General features: G+C 40.0%; 1 pseudogene; it reads right to left on the bottom strand.

The window, feature by feature from the left end:
• Positions 1 to 448: 448 nt before the first annotated feature.
• Gm42402 lies at positions 449 to 1,495 on the bottom strand (annotated as a pseudogene).
• Between the last annotated feature and the right edge of the window lie 21,794 nt (positions 1,496 to 23,289).

Below are 23,289 nucleotides of genomic sequence, written 5' to 3'. Positions count from 1 at the left end.
GTTAACTCACAAGCAAACACCTTCAAAAATGAATTTTGTTTAAGTTTCTGTACTAAAATGTAGAAAAACTGAATTCCACAAATATTTAAAAGTTAAAAATTCCTTAATTTGTTATTCCTGGTACCACACCACAATTTACAGGGCAATATACCTGATGTAATGAAAAGAAAAAGCTACACAGATAAAAGACCTCAGGAATGTACATCTAATTGACACTACATTGCATTAATCAGAGGCTGCACTTTTTGCAAACTATGGCTTTGACAGTCCTGAACGAGAAGGGCTGCAATAACTCTTCTGACTATGATCATCGTTCCTTCTGTGGCAGATTTTTACAGTTCCTCTAATGCATTTGGGACGACTGTCTCAAAGAAACCTGCAGCTTTCCTGGCAACTCCCTGCTCCCTCTCCTGCTAAGAACTATACCTGTTTCTGTTTTATTTTAAAACTTTCTGCTACCATATCCACCACGTCCACCTCCAGACCCATAGCCACCACCATAGGGACTGCCTGAGCTTCTTCCACCAAAACTGCCCCCCTTCATGGGTCCATAATTTGATTGTTGCTGTTCACTATAATTTCCAAAGTCATTATAGTTCCCACCACCACCATAGTTACCTCCACCAAAATTTCCTCCTTCATTGTAACCATCATATCCCCCTCCTACACCACCATATCCATCACCTTGGTTCCCATATCCCAGTCCACCACCCACCACCACAATAACCTCCTCTACTACTGTAACCAGGACCACCACTATAACTGCCACCATCATCTCCTAATCCATTACATCCACCATCACCACCTCCATAACTACCTCTGCTGCCACCACCTCCACCACCATAGCCTCCTTTTCCACCAAAGTTTCCCCCACCACCTCCAAAGTTTCCTCCATGACCCATAAAGTTGCCAGATCCACTTCCACGCCCTCAGCAGACTGCATCTCTTGTTTAGAAAAGGCCCTTTTCACTTTACAATTATGCCCATTAATAGTGTGGTATTTCTGAACAACAGTTTTATCAACTTTGTCATGATCATCAAAGGTTACAAAAGTAAATCCTCTCTGATTCCCACTCTGCCTGTCTTCCATAAAGTCTATGGTTTCAATCTTGCCATACTTCTCAAAGTAGTCTCTCAGATTATATTCTTCCATATTTTTTCTTAATACCACCAACAAAAATTTTCTTCACCACTAAATGGGCACCAGGCTTTACAGAATCCTCTCTAGAAACTGTTCTCTTAGATTCCACCGCACGCCCATCAACCTCGTGTGGCCAAGCACACATTACAACATCCATCTCTTCAACACAAGAGTAGGTTACAAAACCAAAGCCTCTGAAACAATTTGTTTGGGGATCTCTCATCACCACATAGTCTATAAGTGTGCCCATTTCTCAGAATGTTCTCTTAAGCTATCACCTGTGGTTTCAAAGCTCAAACCACCAATAAACATCTTCCTCAGCTGCTCTGGTTCCTTTGGATCATGGCCCTCCATTTTGAGACCAGGTTTGCCTCTTCCAACTAGAATTCCCAGTGTCACTTCTAATCCCTAAACAGGAGACATATTTTTCATTTCTCTGTGTCTTCAACTTACTTTGTTAAAAATTTGCTATCAGTATATAATATAGTTCTTCAGTTTTTCTAAGTATTTGTTAACCGTGTGAGTGGGATTTTTTTATTGACATCTTTCAAGGATGGGTTGCTCTGAGTGTACTCATAAAACTGCAGCTGATTTTATATGTAGGAATTTTGGAGATGTTGAGGTTTCTATATTCAGAATCTTCTTCTGCCTGCTTAGATGGTTTTACTTCCTGTCTTTGCTCAGTAGAAGTGAGAACAATGAGACCTTTGAACCTGATAGTAAACATGATCCAACAGTAGCCAAATTCTGTTGCCGCTTTGTTTCTATATTCAGTTTACCTAACGTATATTTTTCTTTTTCTCATGAACATATGATGAGGTTTTTTTTTTTTTTCATATGCCTTTGGAATCAAATTATATAAGAAATTGTTACTGGTGTTATTCACGTGATTTGAAAAAGTATTGAACCATCTTTGAATGTCAATGATAATATTTACTTGACCATGGAAAATGATCCCCTTCATGTGTCGAGCTTGGTTTGCCTATATTTTACTGCCAGTGTATTTACATATGTGTTCATCAGGGATATTGACCTATTCTTGTACTTATTCAGCTTTTATATAAGGGCAAAATTAGCCTCATGTGTGTCTTTGTCAGCATTGTCTCTTCATCTCTTCTTTGGAAGAGGTTAAAGGGGTGTTGGGTACATAGCACAGATATCATCTGATCCTTTTTTTTTTTTTCTGGATGGAGTAGGTTTTACACAACTGACTCAGTCTCTTCTCTCATTATCTATCTGTTCATGTTTGGTTTAGTCTTAATAGCTCATGAAAGACCATCTATGTACCCAGTTGTATGTTTCTTCTAGGCTACAAATTTAGCAAGAACTTAAAATATTTTCTCTCATTCTCTGTATATTTACTGTATATTGCAATGCTTCTTTTCATATTTGATTTTATTTCAGTCTTTCAAAAATGTTATGATATCTAAATTTTTGTTGGTCTATCTTTTCAAAATGAAATTCTTAGTTTTCATTGTCTTCCTGGCCTTTATTTTTCTACTTTTTGACATACTCTTTGCTATTTCTGTCTTTATACTAATTTTGAACTTAGCTTTCTACCTTTTTCTAGTTTTTTGAACTATAGTGATGCGTTGTTTATTTGAAAGTTATTTTTCATTTTGGATGAAGTTGTTTATTGTCATAAACATCCCTCTCAAAACTACTCCAGATGTGAAATTTTAACATAGTTTATATTCATTCTGTCTAAGATATTTCTTAGTCCTCTCTTGTACTTCCCGCTCTAACTTACTGCTCAGGTTCTTCTGTTTGTTTCCATATAATTACTGATTTTCTAAAGTTATGTTCCTGATTTCTTGTTCTCTTTACTCAGATAATTTAATTTGTTTAAATGTAGTGACTTGTTTGTGTTCTTACACATCATCTATCCTGTAAAGAGGTTGGTATGCTTTGTAGAAGTTTGTGTGTTTTACTGCTTTTTTCCCTTCATTTTTTATTAGATATTTTCTTCATTTACATTTCAAATGCTATCCCCAAAGCTCTCTATACCCTCCCCCTGCCCTGCTCCACAACCCACCCACTCCTACTTCCTGGCCCTGACATTTCCCTGTACTGGGGCATATTATCTTTGCAATGCCAAGGGCCTCTCCTCCCATTGATGACTGACTAGGCTATCCTCTGTTACTTATGCAACTAGAGACACAGCTCTGGGGGATAATGGTGTACACATGAGTCTTTTAGCCTCTGTTCTAAAGGATATGCTAAGGTCAACGGTCTTTTTCTTGATTTTCTGTCTGGGTGAACTGTCCATTGATTGAAGCTGGATGGTGCGGGACCATTCTTCCCTCACAGCCCCCATACTCCATTTCTCCTTTGCTTCATACTTTAGGTGTTCCAGTGTTGGATACACATATATTTATAATAGTTCCATCTTGATGAAAGGTTAACATTTTTATTATAGAATGTTCTTCTTTGTCTCCATGTGTGGATATTAGCCTAGTGTCTATTTAACCTGAGATTCTTTATTCTTTTTGTTTGTTTGTTTCCACTTGTTTAGAAAATCGTTAACATGTTTTCATTTCTGTCTAGAGGCTTAACATGTCTCTTATAGGCAACATACTGTGTACTGCATCTTAATATATTTCATTCACCTATTTGCCTAAAAATTGAATCCATTTGCATGTAAAGAAGTTTTTGGTAGATAATAACTTACCACTGCTGATTTAGTCATTGCTCTCTGCTTGTTTGAGTGAATAGTTCTGCTCCTCATCCTCTCGTGCCTAGCTTTGGACTACATCGTTTTCTACTGTGATGTGCTTTGATCCTTCCTTTGAAGATCTTTTGTGTATCTTATGTAGAGTTCGCTCTTCCACGAGGCTATGTAAATGTGATACAGTCCTGTCCTTCTTTTTCACCCAAACATGCCTTGACTGTGACCACCTTACAAAATGCAACACTTTGTCTCCACTTTGTTGCTTCACTTTCATGCTTTTAACCTTGTAACTTGTAGATATCTGTCCTGTATACTGATAAGCAGCTAAAATTGCTTTTAACATCTTGAAGAATTTTGTCTTTTGCCACCATATGAAACATATAAATGATTTATACACCCCTTCAACGGAATATTGGGAATTTGACATGTAATTACCTTTACCCATGAGGTTGTTTTTCTTTTTCTTTTTTTTTTACTTTAAGAAAATTCATTTTTAATGAGTATGGTTTGAATCTAATTAGACTTTCTTCCCAGAAACTTCCTCAGGCAAAGGTATAACCCCTGGGATGTATGCTTTAACAAAATGACTTAGCAGATATGGGTTTTTTTTTCAATTTTTCATGTATGTGTTCAATTTGGTGTGCCTTACCTCTCAGCTGGATAGGAAAGAGAGTTTTGTATGAAGACCATACTGACGTGCTTTTGAATTATGAGATGTCTGGCAAAAATGTGCCAATTTTAGACAGGACACTGTTCTGAAGTTGTGAGTCTGCCACCATCCTCATTAAAAAAGAAAAAAAAAACCCTGAAAAATCAAATCATCATGCAGTTTTGGACTAGAAATTTTCAAACAGCTGCCAAGCAGCGAGGGGTCTACTTTGTGGCCAACAGCTACCCAAGTCTCTCTTTGAAAGCATTGTCTCCTTACCAAATGTGGGAAAGCATAAGAGCTCTTCAGCACTGCACAGACACAGCAAACAAAAGCATTCAGAGAGAGAGCTTTTTAGGGCGGTGCTGCTTGGCTCAGGAACACTGGGATATCGCTTCCTAGTGAAGAGCTGAGAGTATGGGGAAACTATAGAAGCCCAGAGAATTAGCATAATTAAACTGAGGCCGGACAATTGGAAAATTGAATTTGATCAAGGGAATGCATCCCTCAATCATAGCTAGCTATATTTCTTACAGACATCCTTAGGAAGGTCCTTACATCTTCAAGCTTGCAGGACTTAAACATGAAATCTTCCCCCACACCGTACTCACCATCTATGGTCCACTTTCCTATTTTAAATTAAATTTCTATTTTTAAGCATTGATGTGTTCAATGAATCTGTTTAAGCGTAGCCCTTCATTTACTGTGCCTGGCAAGGAAATGGTTAAAAATACAATTTACCGCAAAGGTGCTAACTACAAGGGATAGACAGATTGAATGGATGTTTGTATTTATTACCATGAACATGAAAAGAGTTACTTGGAAATAAGCTGCAAACCTGCTCCCCAATCAACGGCAAGTGAAAATCAATAATTCATCTTCCTATGTCTTCCTGCCCTTGGCTGGCAGTGCAGACAAAATTAACAGCAAGCTTGACAGCTGAAAGGGATGGCTGTACTGTACTGCGTTCCCTGGGGCGGGGTAGGGACACCATTTCCATCCCAGCAGCACAGTCACCCCATTTATTACACTCTACTCTGGGAATGGATGACACAGATACTCATTCTGATTTAGCTTAATCTATAATCTATGTAGCTGCTGATGGGTTATAACCTGAATTAAATGCTGTTTCTTTTGGCAAGAATAGGTCACCCCTTGAATATACCTGCACTGACCTGTGGGAAAGAAGTATCGATACCTTACACGGTCTATAGGCCATGGTAGAGGAGTGGCCACTGTGTATCATAATTAGAGATCATTTTGTTGTTTGTATCCGAACACTAGGGGAACAGTTCATAGGAAGGCTATAGATGCACTCTCATCTTCAAGCTTGCAGGACTTAAACATGAAATCTTCCCCCACAGGAAGATCTCAGGAAAAGAAATGAGATGTCTGATGCCGGAGAGATGGTTCAATGGCTAAGAGCACTTGCTGTTCTCATGGAGGGTTTACATTCGGCTCTCAGCACCTTTGGGTGTCTCAGAACCATCTGTAGATCCAGGATGCACAAATACTTATATACTTAAGTAAATAATACTTTTTCTTTTTAAAAATTAATGATGTGTAGGTATTCTTTATAGTAAAGTAATGTTATATAAAAATGTAAAATTGAGCTCCTCACAGCCTCCTGGAGAAGAATGGGTTTCCTATTAAAAATTTGGTTCAGGTATTCAGAATAATAATACTAAAGGCATGCATGCCAAGAGATGAATAAAACATTAGTTTACAAAATAAAACCCTTTTATAGTAAGGTAGGCTCTTCCAGAATTTCTAGAATGGCTTGAGAAAGCACAGAGGGGTGGGTTGGAGCGTTAGTCATAGTATGGTGGGACTGTAGTGATGTTTTCTCTCTTGGATGGAGACTACTTGCCTGGTCTGAATTCCTCCCAGTGTTCACAGCATGGGAATATGGGATATTTTTGTCAGCCTGCTAAAATGTCCAGCCAAAATGAAAAGGGTAGCAATGGGGCTTGAAAACTGTCAACTTCTAATCTTCACAGTTTAGCTATACTCTTTGACATATTCTTTTTCTCTAACTTGGACAAAGTCCTCTGTAATATTGGGTTATTTCTGTGTATTGTTTCCTGTGTATGTGTAAAAGATACAGTCTGTAAGCCTCTTATGCCTACTATCTAATAGGACAGTATATTCACTCTGGATGCTTAAATCTATCCAAGTAGACAAGGTTATATGGCCCAGATACAGAAGCAAAGTCATGGCCTCTTTCTAAAGTGGTTGAGGTCATATCCAGTAAAGGAGATGCCAAGAGCAGAACTCTGCAGCATCATCGTGCATGAGTCAATGTCAAGAGCTGCAGAATTAGATCAAACTCAAGGATCATTATATAAGCATTAATCAAAGAAAGTGGAAAATGGAATGGGGTGTGATCACCAAAGAAAGAGCAAGTCCGTGTTACCATGGTGTCATGTAAAATCAAGCATACCAGAGACTGCACGGTTAGAGAAAGGATGAGATCACAATCAATCAAATCAATCAGGCATGTCACAGAAAATGGACAGACAAATCCTTCACTTCATAAATACCTCCTGGTTTCCAACTATATTTTTGCTGTTTCTGGGTGGTCAGGGTATATCAGAAAGCTAAATAGAAAGAGCTTGTGCACATAGCTGCAATCAGGAAATAGTAAATCTATAAATAGCTTATAATAAAATGTATCACAATGATAAGAATACTTTATTTAACCTGCATAGAGGAATTCCATGTAATTAGTCAGTTCAACTTAATGGTTCTCAGAGCTGAATAGCCTAACCGAATCCTCCTGAGATGAAGAATGGACCCAGTACCAACTCTCTTCTCACTGGGCATTCTAGACACAAACATATAATTGTCCTTTACACAGGATTTCCAGGAACATTGAGGACTTCCCTACCTGCTCCAGAGAAGTTTTTCTTTCCCATGGTTGGTGTTTTTGAAAAAAATTCTCATTTGGTAAGCTAATAACAGTAATAGAACATTACAGAGAGCATTTGATTTCTTATTTTGCTTTATTAAGTACATAATAAAATATGAGAACAACTAGATGAGATACAAAAACCATGTGATTGATAGCAGCAACGAGATGGAGATGCTGTAGTAGAAACTTCAAGTGCACAGGCCTTGGAAAATTAGCAAATTTAACAGTTCAAAATAGAACACAAGTGGGAAATCTGATTGAATAAGCTAATATCTTTTCAAAATTACAACCAAACAAGAAGATGTGATGTCTCAGGACAGCATCCTTGGAGTTAGTTTTTAATGGCTTTCAGTTGGATTTGGTCAGAGTTACAGAGAAAATGACTAGAAGATGGAAAGGAAAAGACTTCTTCCTGCCCCCTTCCCAACAGCAAAGTAACATAACTGAGTCTCATGGAGTCTCTGCACCAAAGCCAGACTTCAGTCAGATATTCCTTCTGACTGAACCTCCTTCCACAGCTTCAGCCAAGGCCAAGGCCACCTCCCACAGCTTCAGTCTGCAGGTCACCTAGAAGGTACTTCCTCCTCATGTTTTATGACCTCTGACATAGAGATGCTGACGACTCTTCTCATCTCTAAGGCTACTAAGTCAAGAGTGCCTTCACTATATCTCTGTGGCTTTCTTCCTGAGAATGAACTGGTATACTTCCGATGCCTCCATTTGATTAGCCTGGCTCTGTGTATAAACATGGACCTTAAATATACATGCTGGTTGAAGGCAAATGTAGCTTACTTTTCTATGTTGTGTGGAACCAACTAAGATTAATCAGTTGTGGAGAAATGCTTTCTGGGGTAGCGAAGTGGTATGTTGTAAGTGTCCCAGTACTTACCCCAGACATCTAAAGGATTAATTCTTAGGATGTAAAGTGAAAATTTGTTTAATCAACATCTGTGTTCTGAACATTGAAAATATCTGATTCTTGATTTTTTTTTCTCCCTGAGGTCACATCCACGTTATCTAATTTATGAAGCTTTCATTCATTATTAAATACTTTCCTCACAAGCATAGAGAGGATATATCTTATTTCTCACTGGGAATACTGGGAAGAGAATACTGGGAAAATGATATGCTAAGAGAGTGGAGATTGCTGTCAACACTTGAAGTGAGTTTAGTCTTCAAAACAGTTGTCTTGGCAAGGTCTTCTCAATAATACTTCTTTAATCCCCATGCTACATGTGTTAAGAGCTGCCATGCGTATCTTTTATCAAATCCTGTTTCCAGATTCTTTATTTACATCCAGATTCTGTTGGTAAATTTTGAAATTTCTATGGAACCATTTTTTTTCAATCCCCTTCCTTTGGGCTTCAAATCCTGTTTTCTGGACCCTCCTAGACTCTCAAAACTAATAACCATTTTATGACTACAGAACACCCCCCCCCAAACATAACACTGTTTTATTCTAATAGACTTCGTTTATTTAGAACCCACTGTAGGCCAGGCTCTGCCATATATATATCATCTTTATACTCCAGATTCATGGATGTGGTCTTCTTGACACACAAATAGATTCTTTGCTCAAGCTATGCTCTTTCTACCTGAGTGACCTAATAACAAATATAGATGCTTGACCTGGGGGATTGCACATGTAAGAATGTGTTCAAAGTATATATAGTTAGGGCATAAACTCAAATATCAATTACCATTTTTTTCTAATGAGTAGTCAGGGACATCACTAAGGTAAAAAACATATTCTATTTCTGTGGTGGGGTCTGGATTTTCTCTTTTTATTTTAGCTTTGTTTGTGTAGAAAAGTCAAGACAGCCCATGAGATTTAGAACTCATTGTGAGACTTCTCTTGAATGTGACTTTACAGGGAACATCATTCCCATCAAGTAGGCTTGAGTAATGGATGAACTTTAAACCATCTGTCTTAATCAAGCCGTTAAGTACAGGCTCTTCTGTATTTAAACAACACACCACTGTGGTCCTAAGCTTATCGAAAGGTCACACTGAGATGAATTACACATGGAAGAGGAGGAAATGACATAGGAAAGGAGTGAGCATTTATCCCAGAGGGAAATGGCAGACCCAGTGCTGACGGCATTTCTCAGTGAGAGTCAGAGCTGATGATTATAAGGAAAGTAATCTAGTTTGTATAAATGCCCATATTTGCAGGAGTGAAAAGAGCAGATTCTATGCCCAACCCCTCCAGTTGAGGATTTTCTGAGAGACCCATCTATAGCGTCTTGGATCTTCTTGTCTGGCCTGACAATGTTTCCTGGGCCAATAACTACTTCTCACCGAACAGGAGGGTTGGAGTAGGACCAGAGTCTGGGGAGCAATTGTTGGGGCATTCGAAATCTCTGGAACCATGAGTGGGAGTCAAGTTTTCCTCCTTGACAGTAGTATCTCTATTAGATATCTTGTTGCAGGGATGGAAAGCCAACAAACACATTATCAAAAGTGGGGGAAAAAAAAGGTTGTTGAGAGAATCAGTAAAGTGGAAAAGCAGGAAAAATAACCCCTGAGAGCAAAAAAATAATGCATAAAATACCAAACAAAGTCATACTACATGCATTTCTGTGGGGGTAAGGTTTATCTGAAGGGGAGCAAAAAAATAAAAAGAAAAGAAAACCTATAGGATGGTCTGTCTGAATTGAAGCAGAGATTGGGTATAAAATTGACAAGAAAACTGGGAGACTCCCCAGGTACAGGTTGGAGAAAGCATACCAAGAAAGGGTTCACAGGAGCAAGAGGAAGACAAGGGAGGAAAATGGTGGTGAATTCAACCATGGTACATTGGATATATGCAATGAAAAATTCAAAATACTTTAAGTAAAATAAAAAAGTTGAGTACGTTGATAATGTAGGGTCTTGTGTGTTGATCTTGATCAGTGCATCATTACACAAACTCTCTGTCCTCTGTCAACAGTTATTTGTCAATATTTCCATGTTGGGGCCTCATTCAAGAGGAGTTGCAATCCTCTAAAGTAACTAAGTTTTTAATTCATTATGGTATTTGGTACTGAAGACATGTAGGTGTATAGTTTTCCTTTTATTATTTTATAAAAGTTTTTACGTTTATATATTAATTGCACCCATGTTCATGCAACCACATGACAAATGTCAGTCCACTGACCTACAACTTGGGGAATTCATTTTTCTCCTTCTACTATGTTGACTATGGGGATCTAACTCAGATAGAGAGGCTTCGCAGGCAGTGCTTGTACTAGCATAGTTGTTGTACTGGCCTGTCTTTGCTTGCCTAAGTAGAAAAAAACAAAACAAAACAAAACAAAACAAAACAAAACAAAACAAAACAAAAAATAAAACACTAACCAATCCTACACCTCAAAAAACAAAACACAAACAAAAAGATTTAGTAAAGCAAAATATATTACCTTGCCACTTTAAGATTTAGTAAAGTTATTTTTTAATTATTTGTATGTCATACATTTTATTTATATGTATGTGCACCCATGAGTGCCTTGTACTCTCAGAAGTCAAAGAGGGCATCAGATCCCCAAGAACTGCAGCTACAGTTGCCTGTGGTTCTCCATGAAGGTGCCGGAAACTGATCTCCAGTCTTCTGAAAGAGCATCCAGAGTCTTTAACTGATCTCCTGCCCCGAGTTTTCTCCGTGTGTATATTTCTAGATGAACTCAAAATAACTCATAGTCTCTCTCATGATGTACACATCAGTACACAGTAGCAGTAGAAGTTTATGAATTTTCCAGGATAATTATTTTTCTTTTTTTATTATCATCAATGAACAATATTAGAAGTTTTGGTATAATATAAAACTAGAGGTGAATACTTAATAACATAAAGATTTAGTGACATTAAAATCTTTTGGAAAGTTAAATTATATATGCTTGTGAGCAAGTGCATGTAGTAAACAATGGTGTGTTTATATTCACAAAATGGTCTACCTGATTAGATAAATGGTTTGAAAAAACCAACAACGAAATTAATAGTTCTGGAAAAGCGGAAGAGATATGGCCACTTCTCAAGTTCTATGCATTTTATTCTATTGAGTGGCATGAACTGTGTCAAGTAGGTACTCACCAGCTGTTCAGGAGTAACCCAAAAAGAAGAGGACAGTAGAGGAGTCAAGATGAGCTTGAGAAGCAGATGCATTGCTTGGCATAAGAAACTGAGTCCATAAGCCTATTTGTAGCTATCTTTAATAATGAGGCTTTGTTTTCTGATTTACATAAACTCACATTTACTGATGCAAAGGTAGAATGTGCCATTTGTCTTCTGTACTTGTGAGGCTTCCCTGGTTCTGATCTGGGAAGCCATGAACCTCAGACGACAGAAGGACAGCCTATCCTATGCTCCTGTATACTGTATACAGAATACAGTGTTCTATTCTGTAGTATGGACAGGCTCCTATCAATTCTCCTTCAATGTACATGGAAAAAAAATAAAAGTATAGTGATAATATTGGGAAGAAGGGACTGGCTGTGAGGAAAGGTGTGTCCTGTGTGAGTGACAGCAGCAGAGAAGTAGCTTCGTTTTTCTGTTCTCCAGATGCTCTTAGACTTTTCTTGTTAACCTTATAACTATAACCCTCGCAGATCAAGACACTGGGATCGATTTTATAGTCCCTCAAATGAACCTCTGTAAAATGACTGTGGTCAGGAACTGTGGGTACTGTTTATGGTAGAATGCCTGTCTAGCCAGTACAAATGAAGAGGGAGGCGTGTCTTATCTTCTGGAACATGGTGTTTTCAAAAGAACAAGGTATTGTGACCTAATATTGTGATTTCAATGCCTTAAATTTGAACTCTTATTAGACTGCTGCCTTCCCTCCTTAGGAACTCCCAGACATGCACTACAATCTGGCTAAGAAGAATGCCTTCTCCGCACTCTTTGGGGTCTCTGATTTATAGCTCTATTTGTTTCCAGTGATCTTTAGAAGCATGCTAATTGTTTTTAAGTCCACATTTGTGTTGGATGGGTACAGAAACAAGTGCCTTGTCTTCTTCTTCTTCTTCTTCTTCTTCTTCTTCTTCTTCTTCTTCTTCTTCTTCTTCTTCTTCTTCTTCTTCTTCTTCTGCTTCTGCTTCTGCTTCTGCTTCTGCTTCTTCTTCTTCTTCTTCTTCTTCTTCTTCTTCTTCTTCTTCTTCTTCTTCTTCTTCTTCTTCTTCTTCTTCTTCTCCTCCTCCTCCTCCTCCTCCTCCTCCTCCTCCTCCTCCTCCTCCTCCTCCTCCTCCTCCTCCTCCTTCTCTCTGTCTGCCTGTCTGTCTCTGTCTCTGTCTCTCTCTCTCTCACACACACACATACACTCTCTCTCTCTCTCTCTCTCTCTCTCTCTCTCTCTCTCTCAGGCACACATATTTTTTAATGAAAATAGATTCTATTCTCATACAGTAAATGCAGATTACAGTTTTTTCCTCCCTCTACCCCTATTTTCTACTCGTAGTCCCTCTCCTCCAAACCCACTCCTTTTCTGTCTTTCATTAGAAAAGAACAGGCTTATACAAGATAACTTTTGTTAAAGTACACAGTTATTTTGTGACCCTTTTGTGGTAAGCCATTTCCCATTTTAATGATCTATTTTTACCTTTATGTATGTGCATATGTTTATGCCTGTGCATGTGGGCAAGGATTGGATTGCAGGCACTCATGAGTCACCTAGTGTGGATGATGGGAACTGAATCCCAGTCCTTTATAAAAGCAGAAGCGTGTTCAAATGCTGAGCCACCTCACCAACTCTGGTACCATTTCAATGTTCTTGGAAAACCACATAGTGGGTCACTTACTTCTACGGGTTCAGACACTAAAATCAAAAATGGAAGTGTCACAAAAGCCGTGGAGTTTAAGTGCTAAACACTTAGATGTGCTAATATGAATCTGTGTGGATGTTGGGTAGAAGTGTGTATTAGAACAGTGTTTCTTTCAGAAAAGACCTAATTCCAACATTTGGATTTAGACATGTGTTAGTTCCTTTTCTGTTGTTGTGATAAAATACACTAGCATAAAAAGCAACTTCAGCATCCTTAATCATCAGGGAAATACAAATCAAAGCAACCCTGAGATTCCACCTCACACCAGTCAGAATGGCTAAGATCAAAAATTCAGGTGACAGCAGATGCTGGTGAGGATGTGGAGAAAGAGGAACACTCCTCCATTGTTGGTGGGATTGCAAGCTTGTACAACCACTCTGGAAATCAGTCTGGTGGTTCCTCAGAAAATTGGACATAGTACTACCAGAGGATCTTGCAATAACTCTCCTGGGCATATATCCAGAAGATGTTCCAACTGGTAAGAAGGACACATGCTCCACTATGTTCATAGCAGCCTTATTTATAATAGCCAGAAGCTAGAAAGAACCCAGATGTCCGTCAACAGAGAAATGGATACAGAAAATGTGGTACATTTACACAATGGAGTATTATTCAGCTATTAAAAAGAATGAATTTATGAAATTCCTAGGCCAATGGATGGACCTAGAGGGCATCATACTGAGTGAGGTAACCCAAAAGAACTCACATGATATGTACTCACTGATAAATGGATATTAGCCCAGAAACTTAGAATACTCAAGATACAAGGTAAAATTTGCAAAACACATGAAACTCAAAAAGAATGAAGACGAAAGTGTGGACACTTTGCCCCTTCTTAGAATTGGGAACAAAACACCCATGGAAGGAGTTACAGAGGCAAAGTTTGGAGCTGAGATGAAAGGATGGACCATCTAGAGACTGCCATACCCGGGGATCCATCCCATAATCAGCCTCCAAACACTGACACCATTGCATACACTAGCAAGATTTTGCTAAAAGGACCCAGATATAGCTGTCTCTTGTGAGACTATGCTGGGGCCTAGCAAACACAGAAGTGGATGCTCACAGTCAGCTATTGGATGGATCACAGAGCCCCCAATGGAGGAGCTAGAGAAAGTACCCAAGGAGCTAAAGGGATCTGCAACCCTATAGGTGGAACAACAATATGAACTAACCAGTACCCGCCGGAGCTCGTGTCTCTAGCTGCATATGAATCAGAAGATGGCCTAGTCCGCCATCATTGGAAAGAGAGGCCCATTGGTCTTGCAAACTTTATATGCCCCAGTACAGGGGAATGCAAGGGCCAAGAAGTGGGAGTGGGAGGGTAGGGGAGTGGGGGAAGGGTATGGGGGACTTTTGGGATAGCATTCGAAATGTAAATGAAAAAAATACCTAATAAAAAATGAAATTAAAAAAACAACAAAATAAAAGGGGAGAGAGAGTTTATTTGGGCTCACAGTTCTAGAGAGAAAGAGTCAATTATAGGTGGGAAAAGAAGGCATAGTAGCAAGTGCAAGAATCTGGCTGATCACACTGCTTCTGTGCTAGGGAAGCAACAGCAAGTGAAGGCAGGCATTGAAAGTAGTAGGCCCACTGTAGTTGTGTACATCCACCATCAACAAGGCTCTGTCTCCTAAAGTGAAATACCAGCTTAGGACCAAGAGTTCAGACCTGAGACTATGGTTTCCTCTGGACTACTTTGTCAAGAGAGAAACAGTGGCTATCAAGGTCATTGACACAAGCACACTGCAAAATTCAAGCATTGGCTTCTGCCCTCCTTCAAACAACTTTCAATAGCATCAAATGCAGTGTTCCCAGTTGGTCTCCCGAAATAACTTCTAAATCTGCATCAGCCAGTAAAACACGGACTGACAGTCTCTAAACACTCTGAAGTCTGACTTAAATAAATAGCGTATGTTGCATTAAGCACACAAGGAAAGTTAAGGAATAAAATAAGCGGGACAGGAATAGTTTTGGATCTGGGCACTGGCACTACTCCCATTGATAGGCTCTGCCATCTACAAGTCAGCTTCCCCTATAAGAGTGTTTGTAAAAGCTATAAGGTAGCTTACAATCATCTCTGGGAAAAGCTATTTCCTCTGTCAATCAGCAAGAAGAAACACCTTTTGTTTGACAAAGGAAACTAAGTTGCTTGTTTCACATTGATTGGTGAAGGCTAGAATAGTATCCTATTGTAAAGAGAATTAAATCAGTATTGGTGTCAGCAAGGGCTACAAAGTCAAGTATTGGTAAGCAGTAATGACCAATTCATATTAATTGGGGTCCTTCCTGGACATGAAGGGACTCAGCTCACATCTTCAGCTCATATATCATGAACAAAGGCCAAAAGGGAAGATATTTTGTCAGGCCAGGTCGGCCACTGCTTACCCACCCGTGTATGTGTGTGTGTGCACATGCGTATGCGTGCATGTGCGTGTGTGTGTGTGTGTGTGTGTGTGTGTTTTCATGACTGGCTCCCTTCTTCTGTCTAAGTTGTGCTGAGTCCTAGTCTTTTGTTACTTTTCTATAAATATCCTGCCATGCCACCCTATCTCCCATAACCCTAAGTATTATCAACTAGAAGATGATTATCAAAATAATTTCTGTGCCCTGATGCCCTCACTGAGACTCAGGCTCATTTAGCCAGCCTGTTAAGTACTGTATTCACTTATATGTTGAATAAACAAAAACAGCATAGTAAGTACAAATCAACATCCCCACATTTGAGCCCCTGCTCCTGTCCTCTTTATTAGCCCAAGATTTTCAGTCATAGTGGCATCCACACAGGCTTCAAAACCCAAGAAGCTATTCTTGGCTTCTTTTGCCTTCATAGCCTCACCATAAAATGTGTCATGATACTTGCTCAGCATTTTCTTCAAAGTATTGCATGGCATGCTGGTTGGCTGGTATTTCATGGTTTTCTCTCTCTCTCTCTCTCTCTCTCTCTCTCTCTCTCTCTCTCTCTCTCTCTCTCTCTCCCTCTCCCTCTCTCTTCCTTTCTTTTTTTTGAAGTGAGGGAGTTCTTCCCTTTATCCAAAAACTAAAGCAAATGCTCTCCTGTGTCTCTTTTTGCGTATTTATTTATTTATTTATTTGGTGCATTCTCTTCCACAGGAGAACTTTAAATGGTTTCCCCCCTGAAATGTAAGCCATTTATTAATTCTCTCTACTTAAAAGTTGGCAATGAGCCGGGCATGGTGGCACACGCCTTTAATCCCAGCACTCGGGAGGCAGAGGCAGGCGGATTTCTGAGTTCGAGGCCAGCCTGGTCTACAAAGTGAGTTCCAGGACAGCCAGGGCTATACAGAGAAACCCTGTCTTGAAAAACCAAAACCAAAACCAAAAAAAAAAAAAAAAAAAAAAAAAACGTTGGCAATGGTCTCCCACAAAACTTGAAAATCCAAATAGGTCTTGGTTTCCTTCATCCTTCCGTGGGCAGTTTATCCCACACTCACACTCCACTCAGTTTCACAAACTCAGCTGATTGTTATTCTTTTTTAAATTTTTTATTAGATATTTTCTTTATATACATTTCAAATTTCAAATGCTATCCCAAAAGTTCCCCATACCCTCCCCCCTCACTCCCCTACCCACCCACTCCCACTTCTTGGCCCTGGTGTTCCCCTGTACTGAGGCATATAAAGTTTGCAAGACCAATGGGCCTCTCTGGCTGCTAAGTGTTCAGCTTGCTCTTGCTAAATGTCACCCCTGACCCCCTGGCATTAGTCAGGTTCTCTGGAAGAAGGGGAAAAATTGATTGGATTATGTGGTCAGAGCCTGCAGGGTTGCATAGTAACCATTTACATCTTGGAATGTCAGAAAAACAAACAAACAAATAACAACAAAAACATAAACAAAAATAAAAACAAAAAACAGTTCTTCATGCTCAGAAACTGAAGTATCAGACAAAAGGGACCAATGTTATAGCCTCTAGATGAAGGTGTGGAGCTCCTCAGGCAGTCACTGTGTGAGGGCTCAACTGCAGGACAAGTGGCTGAGGTGCATATTTAACATACCAAAACACACCTGATTGTCCAGTTCTCCCAGTATTCCTCCACTCCTACCAGTTAAAGTATAGAGATGACAAAACCTGGCCCCTACCCTGAACTCTCCAACTTGGGGCTAAACTGCCCTTCCCCTTTCTTACCTCTCTCCTCTCTCCTCCCCTACCTGCCCTATGTCCCTGCCTCCGGTGATGCTGTCTCATATCTACAATAAACATTTTTTTCTACAATACCTGGAATCAGATATGCCTTCCTTTTTTATCCCCCCCCCATCCTTTTTGTTTCATTCAACTGATACGGGCCATGATAAAAGGCTGAAGAATTTGGAGTGTGTTGTTGATCAATAGAGGCATCTCTTCTGCTCAACTACTTTCTCAAATGGCAAGCCTCACTGGGGACCCTCAGCTCAGTGGAGTTGACACTCCTTCTTATAGATGTCTCTCTCCAAACCAGATCCCCATAGCTCAGTGGGTTGGCCTCTCTCCAGCTGCTGGCAATACTGGCTCATGACCTCTGCCTTCTCCAAGGAATTGCCCTCATCCTCTTCCTTGAGAGGTGATTTTCTTCCTGCAGTGACAGACTGAAAGGAAACGACAGAAGGCCAGCCCTCTTTCTTCATGGTGGGACTAAATGGTGCAATTGATGTTTTTAGAGCTACTGGTGAAACCAGCCTGAAGGGACCTTCAGCAGGGACTAAATGCTTTCACCTGCCTTCATTCATTCTGGTTCACCTTTCCTGATAGCACTCCTTAAATCACTCAAAATGTCCTCACCTTGGGTCCCGCTTACCCTGATTACAATTACTCTTCTCCGACTAGAGAGATGACCCAGAGATGAAGCCCTTGTTGCTCTTGCAGAAGACTCAGTCAGATTTGGTTCCTGTCACACAACATGATGGCTCACAACCTTCTACAATTCCCATTCCAAAGGATCTGATGCCCCTTTCTAGCCTGGTATGAGGCATGCAGATGATAGACTCACGCATATGCAGGCAAAGCACTCATATGCATAAAGTAATGAATAAATAAACATTTTTTAAAAAAAGATTTTAAAGATTTCAGAAGGCTCCATTGCAACCCTGCTCTAAGCAGAATTCCTAGACCGCTGCCCACTTTATATGGGTTCTAACAGGTCATTATGAAATTATCTTTTTTAAAGTACTTTTAAAAAATTCTGTCTCCTAGACTTCTTACCCATACCCCACAGTGCACAACCATGCAAATTCGCCAACAGACAGCGCAGGGTAAAGTGCAGAGCAGTTTTAGATCAACAGGTAGACACACTTTCTTTCTGGACTTGACTTTTTCAAAGCTGACCTCTGAAGTGGGGAGATTTTATTTTTAAATAATATAATTTTTTCTAAGCCAATAAGAGAAACAGGTGACTTGTGCCCCTGGGGAGTTAACCTTGGTCCTCACTGTAAAATCAGACTGACATTTATAAGAGATGCCTGAGGGAAGTCTAAGAATGGAGTCTTTAAAGTAAGCAACCAAGAGCTTTCCAAGTGCTGACCTAAGGTGGGGTTTGACCTTGAGACACTCAGCTCATTTCCTGCTAAGTTTTCCTTGCACACCAATACCAAAAACATAGCAAATATCATACAAATAATTTGGTTCTGGTGTCCATGGGAAATAATTAGTAGTCAGTATCATAGACACATGACCATGATCTGCTGGGGCCAAGAAGCCGGATGCTGCTTCACTGGAGTGTGTGTTTTTCTCCTCGCTGCACCGTCCACCACGGGTTCTTTTGTACAGTACACTTAAGTTTATATAACCTTCAAGTTCCCAGTCCCCTTGCTGACAGTTGGAAGTTGCTTACAGAATTGGATGCTTTCTGTAAATACAATTGTCTCAGCTAGGGTGTCTGTGATGAAACACTATGACCAAAAGCAATTTGAGAGGAAAGGATTTATCTCACTTGGCTTTTCATATAACAGATCATCACTGAAAGTAGTCAGGGCAAGAAAGGGATGCAGGAATTAATGCAGAGGCTCCTTGTTGGCTTGCACATGGCTTGCTCAGTCTGCTTTCTTATAGAACCCAAGACTCCAGCTCTAGGGATGGCACCATCCACAATGGGCTGGGCCATCCCCCATCAATAAATAATTGAGAAAATGGCCTACAGGTCTGTCTGTATCACGGAGGCAATTTCTCAACTGAGGTTCTCTCCTTTCAGCTAACTCTAGTTTGCATCAAGTTGACTTGAAACTAGCCAGCACACTTCTGGTCTTAAACTCTGCTATGAGAAACTAAAGATTATTATAAGAAACCTCCCCATTCCTCTGTGCAAAATGGGGCTTTTACAAAAATCCAGAAGGCTGAAGCCTTCTAGAGCTCTGAGCAGTGTGGCCTACGGCAAAGCAGTTTTAGCCAGATGGAAAGGCATCCTCATCCAACCTCCCCTCTCTCTGTAAGCCCTCTGCCAATGGTCATATGTAGAAAGTGTGTGGGTGGGAAGACAATAAATTCCAGAGCACCATAGGAGATGAAGTGAATACCTGCTGTGACTTTTAAAAACGGCACAGGCAGTGCCCAGTGGGTGAATCAGCTCTTCAGCACCCAACAGGGCAAAGGCACAGAGAGTGAGTATTTATGCTTTTACTTTGTTTCCAGTTTTCTATACTTTGCTGATCTCATATAGGGGTGTGTATAGGGTTGTTGATTCTTAATAAACACTGTACTCCACACAAAGCTATATCTTCTATAATAACTGAAGTTGCTAATCACACTGAATGCCTTCACTGACTTCTTTAAGTAATGTTAGGTATAGTAACAATCACAAAGTGCTGCGAATCAGACTGAGTGATTTGGGATTTAAGTCATGCCGCCAGAAAGACTTGATTTGCCATGCTCATCTTATTGCTTGTCCTTTGTTCAATGCAGAATTTCTGCCATCTGATTCTTGAGGGAATCAGCAGCATGTCTTTTCAGGCAGGCATCATGTCAGCAGGACCTCAGCTCAGCATCTCTCTGATGTCTTCTTTGTCTCCTTTTCTATGCAGCATCTATGTTCACTTGGCTAATGCTGACCAGCACTCCACATGCCCCATTCCAGACAGGGTTAATGGTGGGTTCAGATGGTCATGTTCCTTAGACACAGTTCTGGGAAAACGATGCCCATACTTAACCAAGTCAGACTACGCTGGCCAAGAATCTCATTGCCCTTAGTAAAGGGAAGTGGGAGCCTGACATTAAGAGTGGTTGCTTTGTGACTGGAGAGATGGCTCAGTAAATAATAATTTGCACTATTTTAGTAGAGAGTTAACTTCCTCATATTCATGTGGGATAGCTCCCACTGCTTATATCTCCAGCTCCATGGGATCTAGTGCCCTCTTCTTGCCTCTGTGATACTTGGACTCACATGCATGTACCCACACACTGACACACACACAAATACACTTATTTAAAAATAAAATAAAACAATCTTTTTTTAAAAAAAGAATAGCTGTTTTGTGAAGATAAATTAATAATATATAATAATAATAATAATAATAAACTGCAAGCCTGATGATTTCTGAGACCATAGCAAAGTTGTTATAAGTAAAATGTGTTAAACTATATCTCCCAGAAATTCCTATGTTGAAGAATTATTGCTTTAGAATGGAGAACTGGTCACTGCAAAAAAATAATTAGCTAATATGAGGTCATAGTAGAGTAGAGTCAGACCATACTCAAATATAATTTGTGTCTCTGTAAAAAGGAAGCCATGTGTGGAGACAGAAAACTCACAGGAAGAATTCTGCACCAAGATTAGAGTTATAGGGGCTGAGGAGATGTTCAGTGGCTAAATGTTTCTCATGAAAGTGTGTTGACCAGAGTTCAGATCACCAGACAACCCCTAAGGGCTGGGTGGGCTTTGCAGCCCAGCTGTAATTCTAGCCTCAGAATGCAGAGTTGGGAGACCACCAGAGCAAGCTGACTAGCAAGACTAGGCATATGAATGAGCTCTGTGTTTGATTGAGAGACCTTGCCTCAATGAATAAGGTTGAAGGCTGACCCAAGATGACTTTTGAGATCTACCTTAGGCCTTTGCAAACATGTTGTAGATTTGGGAGTGTACACTACTTCATTCTTGTCAGTTGTGGAAATTTCTTGGTGAAAACGTAAGAAGAGACATAGATGTAATTTCTAGCTTTAGCAACCTTGCTGCTTAGCACTCTGCTTATGATTGTGCCTTGTAATATGTAAGGAAAAAAGAAGAAGAAGAAGAAGAAGAAGAAGAAGAAGAAGAAGAAGAAGAAGAAGAAGAAGAAGAAGAAGAAGAAGAAGAAGAAGAAGAAGAAGAAGAACAAGAAGCTTATTCAAGAACTTTGTATTTGTTATTCCTGGGTTCTAGTTTTAAATACCTAAAAATTATAGCAAGGTGATAGAGAGAGTGTTGAAATTGAGAACTTTCCTGAGAGGTATAGAGTTTCCATGTATGATTTTACCTCACTCGTAAGGACCCATGCTCTGTCCAGAGGAGAGAGAGCAATCAACTGAGAAACGATGATACACTTGGAAGGCCCCGCACTGAGCACCTTACGCTCTCTTCTGGTTTTCTTGGTAGATTTTAAAAAATAAACAACAACTACATCTACTTATAGTCTGTCACCATACCTGTAAATAGCATTATCCTAGATCTAATGATCTTGGTGCCTCTTGTGAGACTATGCCGGGGACTAGCCAACACATAAGTGGATGCTCACAGTCAGCTCTTGGATCGATCACGGGGCCCCCAATGGAGGAGCTAGAGAAAGTACCCAAGGAGCTAAAGGGATCTGCAACCCTAGATGGAACAACATTATGAACTAACCAGTACCCCGGAGCTCTGGACTCTAGCTGCATATGTATCAAAAGATGGCCTAGTCGGCCATCACTGGAAAGAGAGGCCCATTGGACATGCAAACTTTATATGCCCCAGTACAGGGAAACGCCAGGGCCTAAAAGTGGGAGTGGGTGGGTAGGGGAGTGGGGGGGGTATGGGGGACTTTTGGGATAGCATTGGAAATGTAAATGAGGAAAATACCTAAAAAAAAAAAACTATTATAATTTTAAATCCTACATCTAAGGGACTGCCTGACAGGCTTATCCTGTCCAGCTTCTTATCTGTCCCTAAGAGCACTTGGACTGATTATTCTCCAAACACGTTGTAGTTAGCACACTTACTACGTATTCCTAATGTTGCCTCTTACTTGCTGCCTCTCCTTCAGCTACAAGGTATGCAGTGACTTGCTCCACCTCCAAATTCAGCTCCACCCCGTCCATCTTCCTCAAGTCTCTTTCAGAAACAAAAATTCCCTATACAGGATAGTGGTACTTCCCTTGGGCATTCTGTGTACTAAGTATTTGTTAAGTTCCTGAACTATATCAGTCCTTGGGTGTGGAACCACTAACAACTAACAACATGTCTTTTACATGTTAGTGGAAGAAATATCTCATCGGTCGTTGCTGAGAAGAGAATATAGAAGGGTTAAAAAGCATTTAATAGTATAGTTGTATAAGAAATGTTTATAGCTTTCCAGGATATGAAGCGTCTGTTGTCTAAGTATAAGATTCTGGATTTGCAAAGTTCCTTCTGTTTGCTATAGCAGATCCTATTCTTGCCTGAGCTTCCTTTCTTCTCCTACATTAGACTTCTTTAGAGATGAGAACAATTCCTATTCATTCTCCTTAACTGTCACATTTCTTTTTTTTTTTTTTTTTTTTTTTTTTTTTTGTCTTTAGAATATCTTTATTCTTGCCAGGAAGGCCAGAATTTTCTTTTTTTTTTTTCCATTTTTTATTAGGTATTTAGCTCATTTACATTTCCAATGCTATACCAAAAGTCCCCCATATCCACCCACCCCCACTCCCCTGCCCACCCACTCCCCCTTTTTGGCCCTGGTGTTCCCCTGTACTGGGGCATATAAAGTTTGCAAGTCCAATGGGCCTCTCTTTCCAGTGATGGCCAACTAGGCCATCTTTTGATATATATGCAGCTAGAGTCAAGAGCTCCGGGGTACTGGTTAGTTCATAATGTTGTTCCACCTATAGGGTTGCAGATCCTTTTAGCTCCTTGGCTACTTTCTCTAGCTCCTCCATTGGGAGCCCTATGATCCATCCATTAGCTGACTGTGAGCATCTACTTATGT

Source organism: Mus musculus, chromosome 7, assembly GCF_000001635.26.
Source record: "Mus musculus strain C57BL/6J chromosome 7, GRCm38.p6 C57BL/6J".
NCBI classification, from domain to species: domain Eukaryota; kingdom Metazoa; phylum Chordata; class Mammalia; order Rodentia; family Muridae; genus Mus; species Mus musculus.
Note: the sequence above shows the minus strand (reverse complement) of the source record. Positions and strands in the feature narration are given on the sequence as shown.